At 44.3% G+C, this 26840-nt stretch overlaps 1 pseudogene; it reads left to right on the top strand.

Moving 5' to 3' along the window:
* Positions 1–19471, top strand: part of LOC109784971 (uncharacterized) — a 180028-nt pseudogene extending 160557 nt beyond the window's left edge.
* The last annotated feature ends 7369 nt before the right edge of the window (positions 19472–26840 follow it).

Here is a 26840-nt window from a genome sequence, read left to right as displayed (position 1 = left end):
TACATCAAATGTACTATTATTTGGAATCAACATCAAGTGTATTCATAAAAATGAATTCGAGTTCATATAGTAGACATATTTCATATCTATCTCTATAGTAATCATGTGGTGTGTTGTTAATGTAATACACGAATGATGGTTGAACTTGGCAACAATCATGATTGTAGATTCTTATTGAAATAGAGAAACGAATTCAAATTCAGTTCGAATTGTAGCGGTAGTATAAACATTTGGAATGCACTAAAATGTTGGTATGAGTAGGTTACATGCATTATACAGCCAGCGAAAAAATTTAATTGGACATAACATGGATTCATACTCCCTCCTTCCATCTATATAGGGCCTAATGCGTTTTTTAAGACCACCATTGACTATTGACAAGATTAATAGTACATGACATGCAGAATGTGAAAATTATATCATTGAAAGCTCCTTTCACACACGAATTTAACGGTGTGCTTTGTGTAAGTTGCATGTCATATATTATTGCTCTAATATTTGGTCAAAGTTAGCCTCGAAAAACGCATTAGGCCCTATATAGATGGAAGGAGGGAGTAGCTTCGAATAACATTTGTATAGTAAAACGGGACAAGACTCTCTCTTTGTGTGGTGTGAATAGTTTTTTTGTTTTTTTTCGTTGAGGGAAGTGCGAATTGATTTGGTACGTCCAAGTAGAATATTACACGTTAGGCTTGTCCCTAAAATTCAACCTGCGCCTTCACAACCCGCGCCTTGCTATCCCGAAATTACAATGCGCGCGAAAACTCCCTCCAGCTGCCAAATCCCGACACGCGAAATCCCCCTTCTAACCCTGAGCCGAAAGGGCCGCTAGTTCAAATCGGTGGGGGTACTTTTGTAACACACCCTACATTTTGGACAAGCGCGTCCCTAAGTCATGGTTCCCCCCTCCCATCGCCTCTTTTCGCCATTCGAAATCTGGCCGCCATAACCTCTCCGCTCCAGCCGCGAAACCCCACCCTCCTCCGTTCGCCACCTCACCGCTGCCCAGTCGGAGCCTCTTCCCCGACGACGTCGTCCACCGCAACAGCTCGACATCCCTCATCCACCTCCCCGGATGAGGATCCTCGTCCATCTCGTCGTCCCGCCGGTTCAACCGCCCCATCCTCCACCTCCAAGGAGCTGCTCCGTCGATCGCCTCGTCTATCGCGGCTGCTCCATCCCCACAACGCCGCCTTAACCTGCTCCACCGGAACCGTAGCATCCTCACTGACTCCTCGGACGAAGCCGAGGCCTACTCGACGCCACCAAAGAGGTTGTACACTCATCGCATCGCACCTTCTCCTTAACTCCACCTCCCGGCGCCGACGGTGCTCCATCCCGCACCCCCATGGAGCGGCTACCTCGAAGCTGGCGCCGCGGGCGACATCTCCACGGTGGCTCTCCCCCAGTGCGAGGCCCCTTCAACGGCGGCGGCCATACCAGCCGGATCTGCTGCTGCTGCTCCGGCTCCCGCTCGCTCGCTCGCCTAGCTGCTGCTGCTCCGGCTCTCGCTCGCTCGCGCTGCTGCTGCTGCTCTCCCCCTCGCTCGTGCTGCTGCTCTGCTCAGATTTAGCTACACTTCAGTCGATTGAATCGACTTTTGGGTCAGTCGATTTTCAGGGGGTGGGGGGTCTCGCCGGAGTTAAGCAAGAACCACCCGCAGCAGGGAGGGGGCTCACCGGAGAGGTACCCCACTATCTATCTTAGGGTTCTGGGTGCGGTGCTGCTCGCCGATGGTGGAGGTGCGGTGGTGAGGCGGTGTCTTGGGGATCGCCGGTGAAAAAGCTTGGCGCGGGGGGGGGGGGCTAGAGGGCTGGCCGGGGCGGCGGCGGACCGGCGGTGGGGAGTTGTTTCGGGGCGGAGAGGCGGCGGAGGACCGGCGATGGGGAGTTCTTTCGGGGCGGTGAGGCAACGCGGGATTCGGCCGGTGGTGGCTGGCGGCTCAGGGGGGTGCAGGTAGAAGATGAACTGCAGGCCCTCCCTAAACTATCTCATGTGAAGTGCCTCTCTGCTACCATTGTGTTCAGTTTCGACAGTAGCATTCAGATTCCTCAGTAAATTTAAGTTTCGACAGTTAAGTTCAGAGTCAACAGTTTTTACATCATCTGTTGTAGTCAGGTGGTTTTTGTTGATGTAAATTTTACATCTATCAGTTTTTGGTAATGCATTTTACATCATCTATTGGAGATGCTATTAGAATCCCACTTGAGATTAACGATGTATGTCTTGTGCTGCTTCAGCCTTGACGTCTTACGGCTCACCGGAGCTGCTCCAACGACGGAACGATCCATCATAACAGAGCAGTGCCCTGAACGCCATCTACAGATTCCTCAGATCTTACTCCACACCTCCGACAGCCACCTCTGCCTCAACTTCTTCAGCGACCAACCCAATGATGCTGAGGTTGACACGACTACGGCAAAGAGGTTGTACACTTGTCGCATCACTTATTACTCTACATTCATGTCAATCCATTAGGGCTATTTTGGTTCAACGGAAAAACATAGCAATAGGAATTTTTCCTATGGCACTCTACTATTCAATTATTCATGCATTTTGTTGAAAGGAATGGAGCAAAACATCCACCTGGACCTACTTTTCAAAATCCAATGCATGAAAACAAGACCAAGTGCATTAGTGGCAGAATAACATTCTAACTGTACATGCTTTCATATGGTTTCACTTTATTTTGGCCATGTTTCTTTGCATTCCTCTGCTCCTCCAATTCCTATGAACCAAACACCCAAGTTGACAGAAATCCTGTGTTCACAAATGCTCTGTTTCCCATGTGCATTCCTATCCTATTCCGGTGTTTTTCCTCCTAACCCTGTGTTTTTAGAATCATGCAAGCCAAATGAGCCCTTACAAAATTACTTCAGTTACAGGTAGGTGTCAAAGAAAACTTTGTGTGGTTTGTCCTACTCCTGCCGTGACGTTGTCCGCCTCACCTGAGCTGCTCCATCGACAGAAGCGTCCACCAAACCAAACATCACGACTCTTGACCGTCTTTCGCCGCCTCAGATCTCCTTCCCTGCCACCGGCACCCACCGCAACGGCATCACCATCATCGACTCAGCAGATGAACCTGAGGAGTACACGGGTCCACAAGAGAGGTCACACTCTTTTGTTTCTGCTTATGTTATGCATTGCTTAATATTACCTGCTACTTTATAGTCCTGTTCACCTCTTAGACTCCAAGTCAGGTCCAAATTGATGTTCAAACTTGATTTATAAATTAGTTGTGGGCACATATCGAGGCAACAATGAATAGTATCTCTGTCTAATATCTGGTTTACCTAGGGTATGCCTATGTTGTTCATCTTGGGTGGGAAACAAATAGTAAAGCAATCGTCATCTGTTTTTTTTACTAAATTAAAGCAATCATCAGCCTGCTATCATTATTTTTGGATCCATCCACTGGTTGTTACCATTACTCTAGATTTCTACATGCTCTCCTTACATAATCTCACTATATTTTTTTGTATGCATGTAAGATATTGTACACAGTCATGTTGAACATGTAGAGAAAAAGAGAAGAGTTTTGCGCGGCAATACAATGTCATGCAGACATCGCTCCATGGTGGGTTCAATGGCAAACTCTCCCCCCCCCCTCCACATCGTAATCCAGAGGAAGATATCTGTTCTGAGGCGGATTCAGACGCAACTGACCACTCCTATTTACCCCCCAAGGTGTTTGCTCTAACTTGGCATGATGATGTTAGTCATATCATGCATATGTTGCCTTGTAGTGCCTACTTTTGACATCATATATGTCATCTGCTTAGTTTAGACATGTTATGTAATGCCACCTGTTTAGTTTCAATATCATATATGGGAATTATGCTGTCTCATGTCTTTTAGCCAGCCATAATATATGTCAAATGTGCAATGCCATCCTGTTTAACCAGGCATCATATATTTGAATAATATCTAGCCCATCCTTTTCTTCATTAAATTTCCATTTGTCGACAATGTTTGTACATTAAACTACTCTTCCTGTGAATCAGCCATTTGAGTGGGTGATGGAAAAATCTGGAGTGAAAATAAGGCCTTCAGAGCAGACAGTGCTACCTGTGGAAGCAGATCTCTTTCTGGGTCCTGATAGCTCCTCGGAGATGGATTCAGAGACAGATGACCAGTCCTATTCCCCCACCGAGGTGTATGCTCTAACTTGGCACGGTTCTACTGCTCATATCATGCATATGGTGTCTTGCATTGCCACTAGTAGAAAACAGGGCTTTGCTTGGGGCCTGGCAAGCCCATTAGTCCCGGTTCTGTCACGAACCGGGACCGATGGGGGCATACGTCCCGGTTCGTGCGCCCACGGGGCCGGTCGGGCCTCGGGAGGCATTTTTCCCGGTTCGTGTGGACCCATTTGTCCCGGTTCTAGGCATGAACCGGGACCAATGGCCCTCGCTCCTAGCCCACAGCCATTGGTCCCGGTTCGTTCCTAGAACCAGGACAGAAGGGGGGCCTTTAGTCCTGGTTCTAGTCAAGAACCTGGACCAATGAGTTGCCTATATATACCCCTCGCCCGCGAGCAGAGCACTCCACAGTGCTCTGTTTTTTCTGGCCGGCGAGGGGAGAGCTTTGTGGTACTCTAGCTCACCTCCTATGCACATGAGGTGTTCGATGAAATTCCTGAGCCACACTAGTTAAACTTTCTCCTCTCGAAGCTCGACCTCCAAGCTCCATTTTCCCCGAGATTTGTCTAGGTTTGGCGGTCCGTCACGTCCCGTCCCCGTCTTCACCGCCGTCGATCGCCCGCGCCGATCTCGTTGCCGGCACCACCGTGGTGAGCCTCTTGTTCTTATCTTCTTCTGAAAGAAAAATATTCTTACTTTAGATAGATACTTGTCTAATTTTCTTACTTTTATTATTGCTTGTTATTATATAGTGCGATGGTTTTGGTATCCGCCCCCTTCGGCCCTCGTCCTGGCTATGATTCGGATGTGGTATATATTATCTCTTATAACTATTTGGTTCATTTATTGTTTATGACAATTATGCCCATCAAGTTGACATAGATTTTATTTATCTAGGAGGTAGTTGAACCGGAAATTCCAACCGACCCTATTGTCAAGAGGTTAAATTTAGTTGAAGAAGAAAACAATTATTTGAAGGAAAAAATAAAAAAATTGAGGAGGAGAAGATGATATTGGAGTTGCATGTTGCGGATGTCGTTGATGATCACAAGATCAAGATGGACGCAATGCGGTTGAAGATTAGAAAGATTAGAAAATATGCCATTCATACCGAGGCTTGGTATCATTATGTTGTTGGATCAATTGTTACCTTGGTTGTGATTACGATCGCATTTGTTGTTGCATTGAAAGGTTTTACATAGTTTCAATGTATGGTTTAATTAGATGCTCTGGAGAGCTATATGTTGTTCAATGAGAACTATGTATGTACTTTGGTTTTAATGTGATGATGAACTTCTATTAATTTGGTCACTTATCTATCCATGTGAATCTGTAATGGTTTTTGACACACATAATTATATGTAATGCACGCAGATGAACCAGCAATGGATGTACGGTGACAAACACACCTCCGAGTACATTAAGGGCGTGCATAAATTTCTCGAAGTGGCAGAGGCAAACAAGCAGAATGGTTTTATGTGTTGTCCATGCCCTATATGTGGGAATACGAAGTCTTACTCTGATCGGAAAATCCTTCACACCCAACTGCTTTATAAGGGTTTCATGCCACACTATAATGTTTGGACCAGGCACGGAGAAATAGGGGTTATGATGGAAGACAGCGAAGAAGAAGAGGACGATGACAACTATGTGCCCTCGGAATACGGTGATGCTGCAATGGGGGAAGCTGCTGAAGATCAAGAGGAACCAGACGATATTGTCCCCGATGATGATCTCCGCCGGGTTATTGTTGATGCAAGGACACAGTGCGAAAGTGAAAAGGAGAAGCTGAAGTTCGATCGCATGTTAGCTGATCACAAAAAAGGGTTGTACCCCAATTGCGAAGATGGCAACACAAAGCTCGGTACCGTACTAGAATTTCTGCAGTGGAAGACAGAGAATGCTATGCCTGACAAAGGATTTGAGAAGCTACTGAAAATATTGAAGAAGAAGCTTCCAAAGGATAACGAATTGCCCAGCAGTACGTACGCAGCAAAGAAGGTCGTATGCCCTCTAGGATTGGAGGTGCAGAAGATACATGCATGCCCTAATGACTGCATCCTCTACCGCGGTCCGTATGAGGATTTGAACACATGCTCGGTATGCGGTGCATTGCGGTATGAGATCAGACGAGATGAACCTGGTGATGTTGACGGCGAGCCCCACGGGAAGAGGGTTCCTGCGAAGGTGATGTGGTATGCTCCTATAATACCATGGTTGAAACGACTATTCGGAAACAAAGAGCATGCCAAGTTGATGCGATGGCACAGTGAGGACGTAAGAAAGACGGGAAATTGAGAGCACCCGCTGACGGGTCGCAGTGGAGAAAATCGAGAGAAAGTAACGGGCTAAGTTTATAGGTGGCCCAAGGAACGTATGGTTTGGTTTAAGCGCGGATGGCATTAATCCTTTCGGGGAGCAGAGCAGCAATCACATCACCTGGACCGTGACTCTATGTATGTACAAGCTTCCTCCTTGGATGTGCATGAAGCGGAAGTTCATTATGATGCGAGTTCTCATCCAAGGCCCTAAGCAACCCGGCAACGACATTGATGTGTACCTAAGGCCATTAGTTGAAGAACTTTTACAGCTGTGGAATGGAAACGGTGTACGTGTGTCGGATGAACACAGACAGGAGGAATTTGACCTGCATGCGTTGCTGTTTGTGACCATCAACGATTGGCCTGCTCTTAGTAACCTTTCAGGACAGACAAACAAGGGATACCACGCATGCACGCACTATTTAGCTGACACCGAAAGTATATACCTGGACAAATGCAGGAAGAATGTGCCATCGTCGATTTCTTTCGACCAACCATCAATGTCAAAAGAAAGGCAAGCATTTCAAAGGCGAGGCAGATCACTGGAAGAAGCCCGCCATGCGTACCGGTGATCACGTACTTGCTATGGTCAATGATTTACACGTAATCTTTGGAAAGGGTCCCGGCGGACTATCTGTTCCGAATGACGCTGAGGGACGCGCACCCATGTGGAAGAAGAAATCTATATTTTGGGACCTACCCTACTGGAAAGACCTAGAGGTCCGCTCTTCAATCGATGTGATGCACGTGACGAAAAACTTATGCGTGAACCTGCTAGGCTTCTTGGGCGTGTATGGGAAGACAAAAGATACACCGGAGGCACGGGAGGACCTGCAACGTTTGCACGAAAAAGATGGCATGCCTCCAAAGCAGTATGAAGGTCCTGCCAGCTAAGCTCTTACCAAAGAAGAGAAGGAAATCTTCTTTGAATGCCTGCTCAGTATGAAGGTCCCATCTGGCTTCTCGTCGAATATAAAGGGAATAATAAATATGCCAGAGAAAAAGTTCCAGAACCTAAAGTCTCATGACTGCCACGTGATTATGACGCAACTGCTTCCGGTTGCATTGAGGGGGCTTCTACCGGAAAACGTCCGATCAGCCATTGTGCAGCTATGTGCATTCCTCAATGCAATCTCTTAGAAGGTGATCGATCCAGAAATCATACCAAGGTTAAGGAGTGATGTGGCGCAATGTCTTGTCAGTTTCGAGCTGGTGTTCCCACCATCCTTCTTCAATATCATGATGCATGTGCTAGTTAATCTAGTCGACGAGATTGTCATTCTGGGCCCCGTATTTCTTCACAATATGTTCCCCTTTGAGAGGTTCATGGGAGTCCTAAAGAAATATGTCTGTAACCGCGCTAGGCCAGAAGGAAGCACCTCCATGGGCCATCAAACAGAGGATGTCATTGGATTTTGTGTTGAATTCATTCTTGGCCTTAATAAGATTGGTCTCCCTAAATCGCAGTATGAGGGGAGACTGAATGGAAAAGGCACACTTGGAGGGGACTCAATAATATGCAGGGACGGGCATTCTTGGTCTCAAGCACACTACACAGTTCTACATAACTCTGCCTTGGTGACCCCGTATGTCGATGAACACAAGAACAGGCTGCGCTCCAAACACCCGGAGCAGTGTGACGACTAGATTACATGTGAACACATCAGGACTTTTGGCATTTGTTGGAAACACGTCTCAGAGGTGACAACACTATTTGTGATGGGCTGTACTCATTGTCCAGGGGACCATCTTCGACTGTATTGACTTACAAAGGATACGAGACAAATGGGAATACATTTTAAACGATCGCCCAAGATCAGAAGAGTAGCAACCAAAACAGCGGTATCCGCTTTGATGCAGTAACCAAGAGGGGAAAGGACACATATTATGGTTACATAGTGGACATATGGGAACTTGACTACGGACATGATTTTAAGGTCCCTTTGTTTAAGTGCAAATGGGTCAATCTGTCAGGAGGCGGGGTACAGGTAGACCCACAGTACGGAATGACAACAGGGGATCTGAACAATCTTGGGTACAAAGACGAACCATTCGTCCTAGCCAATGATGTGGCACAGGTTTTGTATGTGAAGGACATGTCTACCAAACCGAGAAAAAGAAAAGATAAGGAAGCGAACACATCATACGATGAGCCAAAGCGCCACATAGTTCTTTCAGGAAAAAGAGACATCGGGGAGTGGAGGGCAAGACAGACATGTCCAAAGATTATGAAAAGTTTCATGAAATTCCTCCCTTCAAAGTCAAGGCTGACCCAAGCACCCTGTTAAACGATGAAGATTATCCATGGTTACGGCGCAATAAGCAAAGGATAGAAGCGAAGAAAAAGTGAAGACTTTCTCTCCACGACTATTATGATGATGCCTTTGATCTAGAATATCCATGATACTTCGAAAGAGATTGTCTGTTTTGTAGTGCTGTAACGCTCTCAACTACTGCTGTAACCCTCTCAACTTTTTAGCACATGCTATTTGGGTGAAATGATGATACCATGCCAACTTTCAACCTTTTCAGAGTTCATTTGTAGTGCTTTTCAATTTCAGGGTCATTTAGCTCAAAAAAATCAGTAAATGCATGAAAAATAACAAATGAAGTCAGAAAGGGTTGAAAATTGATGGTGTGGCTTTGAAAGAGATTGTTCATTTTGTACATGAAGTGCATCCAGTTTTTCTCGTAACCCTCTCAACTTTTTAGCACATGCTATGTGGGTGAAATGATGATACCATGCCAACTTTCATCCTCTTCAGAGTTCATCTGAAGTGCTTTTCAATTTCAGGGTCATTTGGCTCAAATAATGAACTAATATAAAAAAGAATGATCTGGAAAACTTTTATGAAACTCTAATAGAAAAAAGAATGAAGTAGAAAACTTTAATGAAACTCTAATAGCAAAAGGAATCAACTAAAAAGCTTTTATAAACCTCTAGTGTTATTGAAACTAAAATTATATAAAATTTATGCAACTAAAATTATCAAAGTATTTTCTTTTCAAAACATTATAAGCAAAAAGAATTTTCATAAAATAAATAAAAAAGCAAAAAAATAAAATAAAATAAATAAGTAGAAACAAAATAAAATAAATAAGTAGAAACAAAGTAAACTTTAATAAATAAGTACAGACAAAATAAAATAAAATAAACCTTAATAAAATAAAATAAGAAAACTTTAATAAAATAAATAAAAATAGCAACAGTAAAAAAGAAAACAAAAAACTGAGAAAAAAATAAAAAAATGCAACCTACTGGGCCACCACGGCCTGAATACGACTAGGAACCCAGCTAGTTGGGCCAGGATCCAGGCCCACAGAAGGCCCAGCAGGCCCACAGGCATAGCAGTGTGAGATTAGGACCAAAGGTCTGCAATTCAAAGGAGTTCGAGAGAGATGGCAGGGGGTGCTTATAAACAGGTGCGGCAGCTCCTCAGCTAGTGAGGTGGGACTAAACATCCCACCGCAGCACGACTTTGGCAGGCACAGGCCTTTGGTCCCGGTTGGTGGCACCAACCGGGACCAATGCCACCTTTAGTCCCGGTTGGTGCCACCAACCGGGACCAAAGGTCTCTGTTGGTGGCACCAACCGGGACTAAAGGGGGGCATTGGTCCCGGTTGGTGCCACGAACCGGGACCAATGCTTCATGTATATATAGCAAACACTTAGAACATTTCAGTTTTCATCTAGCAGTTGCCACCGACGACGCGCATGCGCGGACCTCCTCGACGCCGCCAGGCTGCCGGACACCGTCATCGTCGCCCCGCCCCGGAGCCCACGCCGACGTTGTCCGCCGCCCACGCCGTCACCGGAGCCCGTGCCCCTGCCCCTGCCCCCGCGCGCCCCCGCACGCCGTACGTCACCCTTGCCCCTGCCCCCGCACGCCGTCGTCGTCGCCCGTGTCGCCGTCGCTCGCCCCCGCCGATGCCTTAGCCGCCCCCGCCGTCGCCCTCGCCGGCCGGCCCCGCTATGAGCCGCCGCCGCCCCGGCTCTCTTTTTTTCATTTTTTTTAATATATGTATTTTTTCCATTTATATATACTAGTAATTTGTATAGATTATTATGTATAGTCACGCAGTACTAAATTATTAAATTATAGAGTAACAATTTTCTATATGAAGAATGCATTAGGCAAAACCTTTACTTTTTGACTAAATTTTCTATTTGAACATTTCTTTAAAAAAACCAAGCAATACTACTTTATTTGAACATTCTCTGATTTAGGTTAGTGCATTAGATGTTAGGTTAGTGTGCATTTTAGATTAGTTGAATTAGATGTTTTTTAGTAAGTGTTTAATAGAATTAGTTAGAAAAAAAATAGAACTAGTTAAACTAGTTTATTTTTAGTAAGTACTACTTTATTTTATTTATAGTAAGTGCTTAGTAGTTGAACTAGTTGATTTAATAAAACTACTCTATTTTACTATAGAAGTAGTTTATTTTTAGTAAGTACTACTTTATTTTATTTATAGTAAGTGCTTAGTAGTTGAACTAGTTGATTTAATAAAACTACTTTATTTTACTATAGAAGTAGTTTATTTTTAGTAAGAAAATTAGTAGAACTAGTTTATTTTTTAGTTAAAGAAATTATTCCCGTATCGACGTCGACGATGCCTATCCCGCATCCTCGTCGTCGACTCGGCGGAGGAGGCCTGCTTGATCAGAGGGACCATGTTCGGGACTGGGCTCCGCCGGGCTGGTATTGGGAGGTGCTACCTTCCGGGGGTGTAGCTTGGTGAGGAGCCAGCCCATTGTTGACCCGAACCTTGTTTGGTGGTGGTTGCGTGGGCCAGTGACGGTGCCGAGTCTTCCGGACACCGCGGAGGTGGTACGTCAGCGAGGAGGACGAGCACATCCGTCGCTACATGGTTGCGTTGGAGGGCAGGTTCGAAAAATACCTGGCAGGTTCTTCAGGGATCTCACTAGAGCTATGATCCCGTGATGGTTCCTTCTCTTTGGGTGTCCACCACCCGCGCCGATACCCATCGGGCGCTACGGTTCTAGCTGTATTAGCGATGCTATATGTATGATACTATTCGAGGTGTATTAGTGATAATATTCGACGATGTACGAACGCAAGAGATGGTGTAGTTTTGCTTATTGAATGCATGCTAATTTGAATACTAATTTATTTTACGATTTGGTTTTGCTTAAAAATGCTCAAATTGGAAAACTACTCCTACTTTGAATGCTAAAATTGGAGAGCTGCAAGGCATATGCATTTGATTAGTTGATGGCTTATAGGGGTTTTGATTTTGCAGAAATCTAGGAGCCCCCTCCATCATCCCCGCCGTCGTCCCCGTCACCGTCCTCGTCGACCAGCCAAATCTCCATGTCAATATGAGTCCTATAAGATATTTTGAAATGTTTTTTCTCATATTTTCAACCACTGAAATGTAATGGCCATCAAGTTTGAATGCTCATATGGTGTAGATAAAAACATGTATATTTCGGGTTGACTTTAAGTCTGTCGAGTCTCCACCATATATGAGAGGACGAACAATCCCGACTGTTGTCGTGGGGGTAGCTTCTCCTTCATTCCCGTGTGCTAGACAATTTGGTGTAATGCACTCGGGAACGAAAGGAGGAGCTACCATCACCAACGATCGCAAATGTCAGAGAGGAATCAGTGAGGGAGAGTCTCCACCATATATGAGAGGACGAATAATCCCGACTGTTGTCGTGGGGGTAGCTTCTCCTTCGTTCCCGTGTGCTAGACAATTTGTTGTAATGCACTCGGGAACGAAAGGAGGAGCTACCATCACCGACGGTTGAATATATACACCACGTGAGCTGGGAGTTTTAAAGAAAAGACTCGACAGACTGATAGTCAACCCATGATGAATAATAATGTTCTAATTTAGTTTTTGTAGTACATATATTTAATTGTACAAGTTTAATCTTTGAATTATGAACATAGGAAATGTCGTACTCAGACGACGAAAGTCTTCCGGGGGAGTGCTCCTGGTGCAACGATGACCGAGGTCTGTGCGACAGGTGCCCTCACCTGGATGAAGATCGGCGCTTCAGCATTAAGCTTCAAGAGACCTTCGATGTTGAAATGGTACGCAACAACGACAAGTGTTTTTTTCGTAATTAAGCATGACTTCAACTATTTCAACGTGTAATTTTCATCTTTTACAATTCGACTAGCTTATCCCATGCCATGCAAGACGCTATGTCTTGGAGAGGATGGGTTTTGAAGACCATGAAAGTTTCGAAACAAAGAAAATTCACCTAAGGACCCATCATGGTATGGATTTTGAAGTAAATCTGTACAATTCTCAGAGCGTAACCCATTTTGGTTGCCCAAATTGGGAAGCATTTTGCAAGATGTATGGTTTTTATGAGGATATGCTTGTCACCATGGATCTTGGTGATCCTGACATCGAGCAAGACAATATGGACATTTGGGTCCTTGTTGATACGCTTCCAATTCTACCGCCATGTGAGTTTCTCAAACATAGTTATTAGCTAATTTATATTGTTTATTTCAAAATAGTTGACAGCTTATTTCCATTAATAGCTTATTTTCATTCTTCAAACAATGTGCGGAAGATGGTAGACAAAACCCACTACACCGATGGCTCCGAATTAACTTATCAGGAGAAAAAATCATCTGATCGCATTTTGTACTGACCTTGAGAATTACAATACCTATTATGATACTCCACCAAATTATGGTCAATACGTGCCACTAGTGCACGTGTTGAACCACGGTAACTTCTATGGAGATACCCTGGTAAGATTTTTTACTATTACGACATCCATGCATCTTTTGCATACTTCTAAAACTAGTACATCATTGCTAACTACGAAGTTATTACTATGTTTTTCAATAGAAAATCCCGATGGGTTGTGTGCCTCATTTAATGTATCAAAATGGTCGCCTTGATGTTTTGAACATACAGCCAAGTCATCCTACGAATCTCACGTGTCCATACCGGATTTCTAAAACAGGTGAACACATGCTAATCAAAGAATGGAAAAAATGTATGGACAGTCGTAAGGAGGTTCTTGGAAGCAAAAGAAAGCGAAGTGCAAGAATTGGAGACAGGATGATCTCCATTCTCCATAATGGAGAGTCAGGGCCTATATTGTTTTATGATATTTTACCTTAAAGAGGGTATTTAGGTCCTACCTAATACTGATGATCATGTGCTAAGAACAATTAAGTTGGGTTGGTTCGATGACTATGAGGATGATGATCGTATGACTTGTTATTAATAACGAGTAGAAGTCGTATGATGATGATTAGTAGGACTTGTTATTATGATGATGCATGATGCGAGCATGAAGAGTTATTATATATCAGTGGGTGAAATGAACATGGATTGGATTGAGGTGAAGGCAACATGTGGTGCATGTCCAAAGTAGTACTAATCCAAACTTGATCAAGTTAGGATTAGTATTGCTTTCGACATGCACCACATGTTGCCTTCACTTCAATCTAAGCCATGTTTAGGCATAGCAATAGCGTTGGTAAACCAAGCACGGAGATAAGAGAGGACACTTCTCTCTATTAGCTAGTTAACACCCTAAATTAACCCCCCAAAACCCCCTAAACCCACCCCCTTTCAAAAAAAAACAAAAACCTCAGCTCCTGCCAGCTGCTGACACGTGGATTCCTTTTGGTCCCTGTTGGTGCTACCAACCGGACCAAAGGCCCTCCCGCCTGGGCTCGCCGCAGCGGCCACGTGGAGGCCCATCTGTCCCGGTTGGTGTAAGAACCGGGACTAAAGGTATGGGGCTTTAGTACCGACCCTTTAGTCCCGGTTCCGCAACCGGGACAAATGGGCCTTACGAACCAGGACAAATGGCCCTTTTTCTACTAGTGTGCATAGTTTAGACATCATATACACAATATTTAACACCATGTTCTTAGTTCAGACATCATATATGCGAATGCCCTCCGCTTAGCATATAAATCACATATGTGAATTAAATCATGCGATCCTGGTTACTTAGATAACATGTATGTGAATTATGTCATGTGATCCTGTTTAGTTAGTCATCATATCTTTGAATTATGTTATGCTATGCTATCCAGTTTAGATAGACATCATATATGTGAAATTATGTCATGCTATCCGTTTTAGTTAAACAATATACATGTCAACTATTTAATGCCCTCTTTTTTCCACACTATCTATTGCATCTGTCTCTCATACAATGTCTGTACATTCAACTATGTTTCGTGTTTATCAGCCATTTGAATTGGAGCGGGTGATGGCAGTATCTAGCGGAGTAAAAACACGGTCTTCAAATAAAATAGTGCTACCTCTTGGTGGAGATAGCACCCCATTTGTACATGCACGAGAACCAGCCCTACCACACATAACCCAGACTCTCGCAGATTTTACACCTACTGCGATGGACAGAGAACCAGCTTCACCCAATCTAACCCCAACCCCAGCAGATAGTAATCCAGTTCCTGTTGACACAGCACCATCTCCACCACAGAGCTCCCAAACAAGAGCAGTTAGTAAGGCAGCTCCAGTGCCCAAAGCGCCAGTACTACCACGGCGAACCCCAACTCCACCAGTTAGTACACCTATTCCTGTGGAGGAAGCACAACCAGCCATTCATAGTTTAGCATCTATCACATTTGATGTTGTTAAATCCTATGTGCGTATCTTCCCATCATGGAAATATTATACTGAAGATGAAGAAAATGCCAGTTGCAGGTGTTTGTCCAGGAGTTATGTGTAAGTAATGTTATTCATGGCAATTACTTTGCTTTGTCCCATACATTCTACCTCCATGATGGTTATAATACAGCAAATTTTCCCATTTTTCTCTATAGGGAAGGACCGATTTGGAAACTCAGGATGAGGTAACCTGTGCCAATACCTCTGCTATCTTCAAGAATGCTTGGTGGCAGTATCGGAATTACCTGAAGAAAACATACTTCACTGGCAAAGAAACTCATCAAATTCCCTTACGTTCTCCTGAGACACATTTACTGGACGATGATTAGGAACGCCTTGTTCTTTACTGGTCCCGAACCAAGAATGTGGTAAGGTCTATGAGCTCATTTTATTTTAAGTACTATATGCTTGCGTCTTACTGTACTCTGTTCATGTAGAACAAGTGCTTAAACCTGAAGAACAAATGTTCTCACTTAAGATTCCATTGCTATCGCGCATGCTGCTTTACTCTTGTATCACTGTATTTACTCATACAAACTTATTTTTAAATTGAACGATCCAATGGAAACTCCAATGGCACAGCAGGTATGTTTACGCATGTTTCTTTAACAGGTTTGCTCTTATAAATAACTCTATTGATTTCAATTTCAATTGTGTATATAGTTGACTTCTCATATCATGCACATTACTAGCATCATAATAGGGCCAATAGTGTTGTTGTACATGTAGACCCGTGGTACCCATCTGAAATCTTGTTGTGCAGTTTAGTTTCCCACGCTTCGTATTCTTTCAATGCTGCTTTCTCTTGAACTGATATGATTTGAACCGTGTCTCTATTTTGATTTGGCAAGACAATGCAGTGACCATAGGACATAGATATATGTTTGTTTGATGCTTTTATAATGTACTACTTGGCAATAGAAGACTTGGTAGTTTAATCTTGTCCACCTTACTAATGAACTGGTTCACCGAAATGAGCTTCATATACTAGTACATGCTAAACATGTTATGTGTCTGCTTGTTTCTTCTTTTAGAATGCTGACAGAATATTGGGGAGAGTGCCTTATTAAGCAATGATAAAGGAAGTAATGCAGATAAGGTTCAGGATCGTCAGACATCCTTGTTGGTCTCCAACAAATTTGATAAAACAGCTAAGGAAAACTATCTTGAAGATAGTGAGGCAACCCCAAAGTCCTGTCTTGGTTTACTGTTCGAGTTACTAGCCACTACCGCTTGCACAAGCTATTCAAACTCACTGTCTGAATCAGTTTGGTTTCTTGAATCTCAACTACAAGCTGAAAGACATCGATCAGCTGTGCTGCGACAAGAAGCGGAAGGACTGCGGAAGTCCCTGGAGCATTCAGATGCATACTTTCTGGTGCAACAGCAAGCGTTGGAGGATTTTAGCGCCAAACAGGACAAAGCTAATAAGCTTGCTAAGCTTATTGCCAGCATGGTGGATACCCAGGATAACGTTTCTTGAGCTCTTCTGAAGTTGTTTCAGTTATGGACTTGTTTTGCTGCCGCGCTTATTTGCACTGGTGGCCAATTTTGACGGCTAGTGTATGTAATATGCTGCTTTGTTCCCTATATTTGCACGGGTGGCGAACTTTGATGCCCGGTGGATGTAATATGTGTAATAGCTGTAATAGGCTAGCGTTAGTTGCTTGCTTATTTATTTCCTTATTGTCTTGTTTAGTTGTTTGCTTATAGTCACTGCAGTTCTTTTTTCGCGTTTTTCTAGTGGCCACAATAACCTATTTTTGGTAACTAGGCCACAATAATCATGGCAACACACTGACTGTTGTAACCATGGGCCTCCTGCGGACCGTAGGATCCGTGGGCCTTCTACGGGCCGTAGGATCTATGGGCCTTCTACGGGTCGTAGGATCCATGGACTTTCTATGGGCCGTATGATCCATGGGCCTTCTACGGGCCGTAGGATCCATTGGTCTTCTACGGGCCGTAGGATCCATGGGCCTTCTACGGGGCGTATAATAATTTTTCCAAACATGGGTTGTACTATTCATGGACCATAACGGGCCGTTAATAGGCCGTATTTGATAACGATATGAAAAGCCCAACGGGTTAACGGGCCACAAATGGGCTGAATGTAACCACGGGCTGTATTTGGCCCACAAATGGAACAGGCCAGTAACGGACCGTATCTAACCGAATTCTAGAAATGAGCCCAAGAATAAATGGGCCCTTAGAAGGCCAAAAGTTAACACGGGCTGGAAACGGCCGACGGAATAATGGGCCGTTAATGGGTATAAAGCGATACACTGTTCATTATGGGCCAGTTTCATCTCGAGCCTTTAATGGGCCGAGAGTTACAAAGGGCCTCATATGGGCCGAAAGACATCATGGGCCATACATGGGCCGGAAGTTACAACGGGCTGGAATCATATTGGACGGCCCAGATGAAGCTACTGGGCTTAATTCCGATAGGCCGTAACGGGCCGGTAGTTAGCGGGCCGTAAATGGGCTATATACGAACATGCCATTAACAGGCTTTCCGTGGGCCAGGCCGTTACCTTTTGACCAAGTCAAACGGGCGGCCTTTTCACAGGAATGGGCCTCTATTGGGCCATGCCATGTGTCGACGTATCATAGTCGCCTCCTGTCCAATGAGTGGATGACATCTGTCCCAACGGTGAGCCAACACGTGTTTCCTCTGGCCAATGAGAATTTTACACGTGGAAAATACCCATTGGTCCGGGCTGTTAACGGGTTATCGGATTCAAAACTAGACCCGATAGCTTAACGGCGACCTATTATGGTGGATGCCACGTGTCGGTCACCCTTGATGAAAGCACTTCTATGACGCGCGATTTATCGTCATGGAAGTGGACACTTCAGTGATGATAATTTTGGTAATGTCATGGAACACTTGTACGACAGCACAGGTATGACTATCTTGATTCTGTCATAAAATTGTCATGGATGTACATGCATGACAGAAAACGTGACCTACTGTGACAAACATGTATCATCACGGAAGTGTCTTTTTTTTGTAGTGTATATATATCTTTTCTAACATCTCATGACGGAAGGAATTAAGGTGTGTTTGTAGATTGCAAAACTGCACTTTTATATTTGGAAGGCCTCTGCTTTGTAATGTCAGGTAAGATAGAATATGTAATTTAGTCAAACCATTCACTCATTTATTGTCTTGTTAATATGTTCATTATCTTAGATTACTTCTGTTATAAATATAATATAATGTCAAATGCATAAATAGTTTAAGCTGATTATGTTTCATTATGTTTTAAGTTTTTACCTTGGTATGCCATATTATTTCATTGCGAGCCTGGTCATTGATGGTGTCGCTTTCTTCAGGCTTTTGAAATAAGCGACATTGATCAACAAATATAGATGGCCAAGGAGCTTGTTAGGAACTTATTCAAATGTGTTTGTGATCAACATGCAAACCATGTCGTTCAGAAATGTATGGAGTGTGTGCAACCACATTATATCCAATTCATCTATAGACGGTTATGTGGCAAGGCCAAGATGTTATCCACCCATCCTTACGGATGCCATGTGGTTCAGGTTGTTAGTTTAGGCATTACACTTTTTACCGCTTCCTATCTTTCGACGTTTGTTTGTACCATGTTCACTGATTATTCCTCCCGTCCTCGTGATCTTCTTAGAAAATGCTGGAGTTCTGCAAGGATCCTCAAATTATGGACAGGTTTATCACAGAGATTCTCGATTGTGTAAAGGAGTTGTTTGTAGACCCATATGGAAACTATGTTGTGCAGGTAAAGTGTGTACTGGTTTGTAATTGATGAAATATTGTCGCAGCTAAACAAACAATTCACATGTGTGTTCTATCGACATGTTGTAGTACATTGTGGAGCATGGAGGACCTCATCATCGACAAATTATTATGTTGAGATTTGCTGGAAGTATAGTACAGATGAGCCACCAGAAGCACTCTTCCAAAGTAATTGAGAAGTGCCTAATGTATGCCAGCTACCACGATTGCAAGCTTGTCATAAATGAGATCCTTTTTGCAGGCGGTGGTCAAACAGCAGATCATCTCATGGTATGTGGCTCTTGAGATCTTACCGTTGTTACTCGACATCCCTAGAGAGATATAGTACATGACTAATCTTGCGTGGTTGCCTGGTCATACAGGGCATGATAATCCACCAGTATTCAAACTGCATGGTGTGGCAGATGATTGACGTGGTGAATGATCGGCAGTTCAACGTCATCGTGGATGTGCTGAGGTGCAACAGGGACACTTTGGTCATGTACGCCCATGGGAGGCAGGTCATCGCGCAGGTCGAGCGGCTCCTCAATGGCATGGCACCATCCCCCAACTCCTTTGGGTCCTAGTTCCTCTCGTGTGTTTTTAATTGCTTTTACAATGGTTTGCTTTCTATGTCTCTCTTTTTCTTCCTGGAGCATTAGTGATAGGCATAAATTGAATTAACGTGAACTCAGTTGCTTTCATTTTTCCCATTAGGGTGAACTAAATTGTTTCTGTAGAGAAGAACCGAACTATAACCTCCTCTGGTCTAAGGATTTGTCAGGCGCCCAGCCTACCATTATCTATGAATTGAACTATTTGTTTGCCATACCATTTCGTCAGGGATTAATCAGTCAAGTTTAGAACTTTAAATATTTTGCTGGCTGGTTTCACCAGGCATGGATGTTCCAGGTCGACCAAGCAGTAAAAAATACTCCCCTCGTCCCATGATATAAGAGCACTTGATGCATCAGTTAGGTTTATTGTTTTGTGGGCGATGCATCATTTAGGTTCTGGTGGGCAGAATGTGATTTAAGGTACCGGTTGGACCTCGCAGCGTCGTCGAAGGCGTGGCTCCTTCCATGCACGCGGCAATACTTTAATCAGTTTTTCTTTTTGCGCTTGACTTATGCTATCCTACACTCCTACTGTCCTGGTTTAGTAAGTATTCCCTCTGTAAACTAATATTAAATCTTTTAGATCACTAAAGGGAGTACATAATATATGTATTCCCATAAGAAAAGGTACACAAAACAAACTTGATTTGCATTGATCTAACGAATCACTCCGTGCATTCGTATTTCCTTCGTCCTACAATATAAGACGTTTTGACAAACATAACTTATAAAAACGTCTTATATTATGGAATGGAGACGTCTTATATTGTGAGACGGGAAGAGTACCTTGCACATCTAAACAATAAACACCATCTAGCGGCTATACGTACGTAACAAGATAATCTATCAGGCGGGCGGGTGGCAGCTCCTCCATCGTCCTGTTCATTGATCGTCAGCTCTAATACCCTAAAGCTGGCGGCATGGCGGCAATCAAACAAGCCATCGAGTCATACGGGAGGACATATTTTGTTTTCTTTTTATTATTTGAGGGAACGAGAGGACATAAGTTGATCTTTCAATTACTCTGATCTCTCAACTGAAATAAGAAGTACTCTGATCTCACTAACATAGTCCTCTTTATGCATTCAGCTCGCGAATGTGATATCTCGCTTACTACGAGATACATCAGCGCCCTCCTTCGGCCCTCCTAGTAGTTGGTTGGACTAGTAAGTGGTTTTCCATTTGCGCGAGTTCATCTCACATGTTTCTTATTTATGCAGCGGGGTTTATTTTTTGATTCGGTACATAGTGCATTGCTTCTCACCCGGCTCGGCCAGGTGGACCACTCTAGCCTGCTATTTTGTTTTTTCTATTTTGGTTTTTGCATTGCTTCTTTGTTTAATCTTATTTTTTTCCTTTCTTTATATTTTCTTTTTTAAATGCACGTTGAAAGCTTTAAAGATAAACTAAGATTTGGTATGGACAAGAAACTACAGTCAACAAGTGACAAAGATGCCACCCCTCCCCGGCGATCGCCACCACCTCCGGTGATCTCCTCCCCTAGCCACCTAATTTCCTTTCCTCTCCATTAGATCTCTCCGGCGCTCTGAGATCTACGTCCTAATACCCATCTCCATGGGTTCTGTCGATGGATCCACCCTTGGCTTGGACTTCTCCAAGGGTCTGGTTTTTGCGGATATGGTGTTTCAATCTACGGGCTTTCCGGTGCACCCCATGGATGACACGGGCTTCTTCACCATGGTAATTTCTTTTGGCTGGCATGTTTTTCGTTTGAATGAGGATTCAGTGGCAGCGGCGCTTGAGGCGGCAATCGAAGGTTCTGCCATTGAGTTTATGGTTTTTCTGGTCAAGGATAAGGTTTTTGGTTTTCAAGTTTCTTCCAAGGTTGTGGCTATGATCATTCTCAAGCTCCGTTCATTCTCTTGTGATCATTTTAAATGTTTCTTTCATCTTTGGGGCAATGGGGGCCCAAATTGGGGCCGTGAGTTCAAACTTTGGAAGTTGGAATGTGATGCTGAGTGGATCATTGTTAGTCCTTCCAAACATCGAGCTGCCCTTGGCATGTTGGGCATGCACTCCAAACCCCCAAAGTCTTCGGTAAGATCATCACATGCCCCTGCCAAGAAGCTTTCATTTTCAAAGTTCTAGAATTATCCTGCTTGTCGTGGTTATCGTTATCCGGCCACACAAAATTGCATTCAAACTATTGAAGATGCGGGGTACACGCTTTCTGCGCATGAGAGGGTGGTCATCCATCCCCCGCCGCCGGCTGAACTCCGGTGGACGTCAACCACCCCCTCCATATCTTTTGGCACGGTTAGGGATCTTCTTCCAGTTGCGGTACGAACGCCGTCTATCTCGGGCGGGAATTCTGGCTCTTTGAATGTGGACGTGTCATCCCATGTTGGGCCGTCATCTAGACGTGCCACGGTCCAAATTGAGCCGGTGTTATCTTCTGGGCCTTCTTTTATTCCATCCTCTCAGCAAGCAGAAGAAGATTTTGATAACTTGGCTTCGGGTATGGTGGACGAAATTTTAACGTGTCAGAAATGCTTGCAAAAGGGCCATTTTGCTGCGGCGTGCACGTCCAAGCTGCGTTGTACTTCTTGTCTGAGGGTGGGGCATGGTAAAAAAAGATTGCAAAAGGTTCACACAGATCTTGGGTTTGGTTTGGCAACCGAAACCCGGTAACGTTGCAACTTCCGAGGATCGCTCAGCTCCTACCGAGAATATCTCTCTGACACAGCTTTTACCAAACTTGGACTCCTCTTGCACTTCCGCATTAACTTCTTCGCCCTGTTCCATCAGTCCTGGTCCCAAAACACCTTCGACTGCGCCGCCTGAGACCCCTCCTCCGCCGGAGTCCTCGTTGTCTGCTTCAAGCCCGGGTTGTGCCTCTCCGATGGCCAACTTCCCCCTCGACCCTTTGCTGTATGTGTCGGCGGGCCATCACATTGTGGACGGCGGTGATGCTCGTTTGCCTCGGACCTTTGTGACGCCACATATCCCAATTGTGCGTCGCCATGAGGAGTTCATGTTAGCTGAGGTAATGCCCATCCCTCCTCCTGATCAGATTGGTGCTGCTAGAGAGGAAGTTGTTCAGTGGCTGCAAGCTCATGGGGTTTTGGTGAGGTCTGCTCAACCTTGGATTAGATCGGTGGGTCTTTTTGAGCTACGGGATGCTGCAGTCAGATTCTCGCTCCTTCAGATGCCGCCCCAACCTCTTGGCAATGATCGTTTTGTTCGTTTTATGAAGCACGATGAGGGCGAATCTTTTAGAGGTGTTCAGGGTTTCCGTCGGGGACTAATAATGTTTTTCGGGATTCCGCTTGATCTTCACAATGAGTAAGGTATTCGGGCAGCGGTCAACACCTTTGGGAAATTTCATCATTGGGTTAGTCAGGATCCATACCTTGTGCGTACTTTAGTCTTTGCATCCTTTCTAGAAGATATTCTAGTGCCCAGAGATGTGGTGTTCATGGATTATGCAGCCTGGGGTGGTGCCAGGGTGTCTTGGACGGCGCCTCTGTATATTCTTGGGGCCAATTTTGCTGAACAGATGCCCCAAGATGAAGACTGGATGCCCATCAATGGCAATCCTCATCCCCTGCCTGGTGTGCCCTTCCCGGAGATGCCACCTTTTATTCTGCCTCCATTCCCAGCTCTGGGATGGAACAATGTGCTGCCACCTCCGCCTGAACCTGCACATAATGAGGTGCATGAGGACAATTGGGGAAACTGGGATGAGCCTGCTGCGGAACCAGCTGTTGAGGATCAAGAATCCATGGTGTTGAATGCCTCTGCTCAACCAAGTTCTGCTCAACCAAGCTCTGATGTGCAGCAACAGGTGTCCCCTGCACCTATCATTCTGATTGATGCGGCTGAACCTATGAACCAAAATGATCTGATGGAGATTGCACCGGACCTGGAGGATGCTAGTAACTGGGCAATTGTGGTCTATCAACCTCCTGTCATTGAGGTTCAAGCTTTGGATCAACCTGCGATTAAGATCCCCTTTGGTCCCCCTCTACCCCCTGAAATGATCTGGAGGCGATCATTTGAAAACCTACTGAATGCACCAGTTGTGTTTGAGGTGCCAAAACCGTTGCTGCCTAAACCTCTGTCGCCGGTCACTTTTTCAAAGAGAAAGTGGGACTTTGCTTTTCAGCATGCTGATCTTCCTCTGTTGACGTGGAAGGAGCCGGAACCTGCTCGACCTATGGCTAGAGCTTTATTTGTGGATGATGCTGAGAGGGATGCGCCTGATGTTGTCCCTTCTCCCCCTGCGCGTGTAAAAACGAGGAGGCCTTGCAAAACTCTGGCGCCAACGCCTCTCGTTGAAACCTCTGTTCGAAGATGTACCAGAAGTTCGGCCCATCGTGATGGGTTTAAGCCCACTTTCCATGAGCTGGTTCTACAGCCCAAGAAGAAGAAGCCCAAGGCCAAGCCCCTTTCTGCAGAGATGCCTGATGACCCTGCACTTGGGGATGTTCCTCCACCTACTCCCATAAGTCATCTGCAAGCTATTGGCAAGGAGCTGGAGATTGATGCTACACTGCTCACTGAGGATGCACTTATGGTGGACCCTGCTGCTGCCGCAAATCATGCCTCCAATGAATAGTGTGCTTTTCAAGTGCTGGGTTTTGCAAGCCCATAAATTTGCTTCCTGCGTTTGGTTTTCTTTTTCTGATCTCTGGATATGTAATAATGTTGGTTCAGACCTTTATGTGCTTTTTGGGCATATGACATTGTGTGTCATGTGATTTGGGGACTTGTTTATGATCTATATTTATGAATACTCAATGTAGAAGCTGGAATGTCCTGTGCTGGAATGTCAGGGGTTTAAACTCTGAGACTAGGCAAAGAGCTGTTAGACAAAAGATTGATGAAAGTCACTGTGCTATTGCTTGTCTGCAAGAAACTAAATGTGCTTCATTCGATTCCAAAACAATTAAAAGCTTTTGCCCTAAGATATTTGACAGCTTTGCTTTCTCTCCTTCTTTGGGGGCCTCTGGTGGAATTCTAGTTGTTTGGAACTCATCTATTTTGATGGGACTTTATTGGAAGTCCAACAATTTGCAGTGGTGATTGAGTTTGTTTCTAGGCAAAACAATGAGAGGTGGACACTTGTGGTTGTTTATGGTCCTTGTCAGGGGGAAGCTAGGGATGATTTTGTAACCTGGCTGTACCACCTGAATATTCCTGTGGATGAAAATTGGCTGCTACTGGGGGATTTTAATTTCTTGCGTTCTTTGGATAACAGAAACCTGCCTGGTGGTGATTTGAATGACATGTTCATCTTTAATGAGATTATTGGGCACTTAGGTCTTTTGGAATTTCCCATCAAAGGGAGATCTTACACTTGGTCCAATATGCAGGATACTCCACTGCTTGAGCAGCTAGACTGGTGCTTCACTTCTATTGATTGGATATCTGACTATCCCATGACTGAGGTGCTACCTCTTGCTAAAACTGCATCTGACCATGTGCCTTGTGTGGTTACAATCAAAACTTCTATTCCCAAGTCTAATCTTTTTAGGTTTGAGAATTATTGGCTGGAGCTAGAGGGTTTTATGGATTGGTTTGATTCTTCATGGCAGAAACAATCCAGAAAGGGGCATATTACTGCTAGGATAGCTGGAAAAATTTAAGTCCCTGAGAATGTGTCTCAAGAGATGGCAGAAGAGCATTTCCAAACTGAAACTCTTGTCTGTAAATGCAATAAGGTTATTCTGCTTTTGGATGAGCTTGAGGAATATAGACCACTTTACAGACATGAATCCAATTTCAGGAAGGTGGTTAAAAACCATGTGGAGAAATTGCTCCACCTCAATGTTTTTATTGGAAGAAAAGATGTACTGTCAGATATATAAAAGTGGGTGGTGAGAACACCAAGTTCTTTCATGCTATGGCTACTGAGAGGCATAGAAGGAATTCTATTGCTAGCTTAAAATTGCCTGATGGTTCTGTGGTGACTGATCACTCACAAATGGAGGGTATTATATGGAATTGTTTTAAAAACAGAATGGGTTCTTCCAGGGGAATTAACATGGGTTTTGACCTTTCTTCCCTCATTGAACCAGTGGAGGGTTTAGATATTCTCACTAAGCCTTTTGAGAAGGAGGAAATGGACAAGATTGTCAAGCATATGCCAGTTGATAAAGCTCTAGGCCCATATGGTTTTAATGGTCTCTTCTTCAAAAGGTGCTGGCACATAATTTCTCAGGATTTTTATGAACTGGCCCAGGCTTTCTTTGATGGTTCTGCTCATCTGGAAAATATTAATGATTCATATATCACTCTGGTGCCTAAGAAGCCCTCACCTGAAGAGGTGGGTGACTTCAGACCTATCTCTTTAACAGGAATGGGTCTTAAGTTCCTATCCAAGATGGCAGCCAATAGGTTTCAAGAGGTGATTATGCAGTATGTTCACAAGAACCAGTATGGTTTCATAAAAAGCAGAACAATTCAGGATTGTATTGGGTGGACTTTTGAGTATTTACACCAGTGTCACCAGTCCAAGAGACCAATTGTGATTCTAAAATTGTATTTTGAGAAGGCTTTTGATTCCCTTGAGCATGAGGCAATAGTGCAATTATTGAGATATAAGGGCTTTAATGAGAAGTGGATTCTTTGGATGAAGCAGCTTTTGTCCACAGGTACCTCATCTGTTCTGCTTAATGGAGTTCCTGGTAGGAAGTTCATATGTAAAAAGGGTGTCAGACAGGGTGATCCAGTCTCTCCCCTCATTTTTGTCCTAGCTGCTGATCTCCTGCAGACTGTTATCAATGACATGTTCAGAATGGGCATTCTTCATCTACCTATACCTTGTCATGACCAAGATTACCATGTGATTCAATATGCTGATGACACTTTGATTATCTTGCCTGCTGACAAGGACCAACTTATAGCTCTGAAAGACATGCTCAAGGTCTTCTCTGTGTCCACTGGTCTTGATGTGAATTACCACAAATCCTTTATTATTCCCATCAACGTGGACACTGCTGTCATGACTGAATTAGCTGCTGCATTTGGATGCCAGATTGGGAAAATGCCATTTACCTACCTTGGGTTGCCAGTAGGAACTACAAGGCCCAAAATGGTGGATTTTATGCCATTGGTGGACTGCATGGAGAGGAGAATGACAGCTAGCTCCTCTTTTTTAAATCAGGGGGAAAGACTGCAGTTTCTGAACTCTGTCTTGTCTTCTATGCCCATTTTTTTCCTTTGCAGTTTGGCTATTCCTGCTGGAATTCTAAAGCAATTGGAGAGAATCCAGAGACAATGCCTCTGGAGGAAGAATAGGGGTGAGCCTGCCCCTTCACTTGCTGCTTGGGACCTTATTTGTAGGCCAAAAAATAAGGGAGGCCTTGGTATT

The sequence above is a fragment of the Aegilops tauschii genome, chromosome 2, assembly GCF_002575655.3.
Source record: "Aegilops tauschii subsp. strangulata cultivar AL8/78 chromosome 2, Aet v6.0, whole genome shotgun sequence".
Taxonomy (NCBI): Eukaryota; Viridiplantae; Streptophyta; class Magnoliopsida; order Poales; family Poaceae; genus Aegilops; species Aegilops tauschii.
This window is presented reverse-complemented; position numbering and strand designations above follow the sequence as displayed.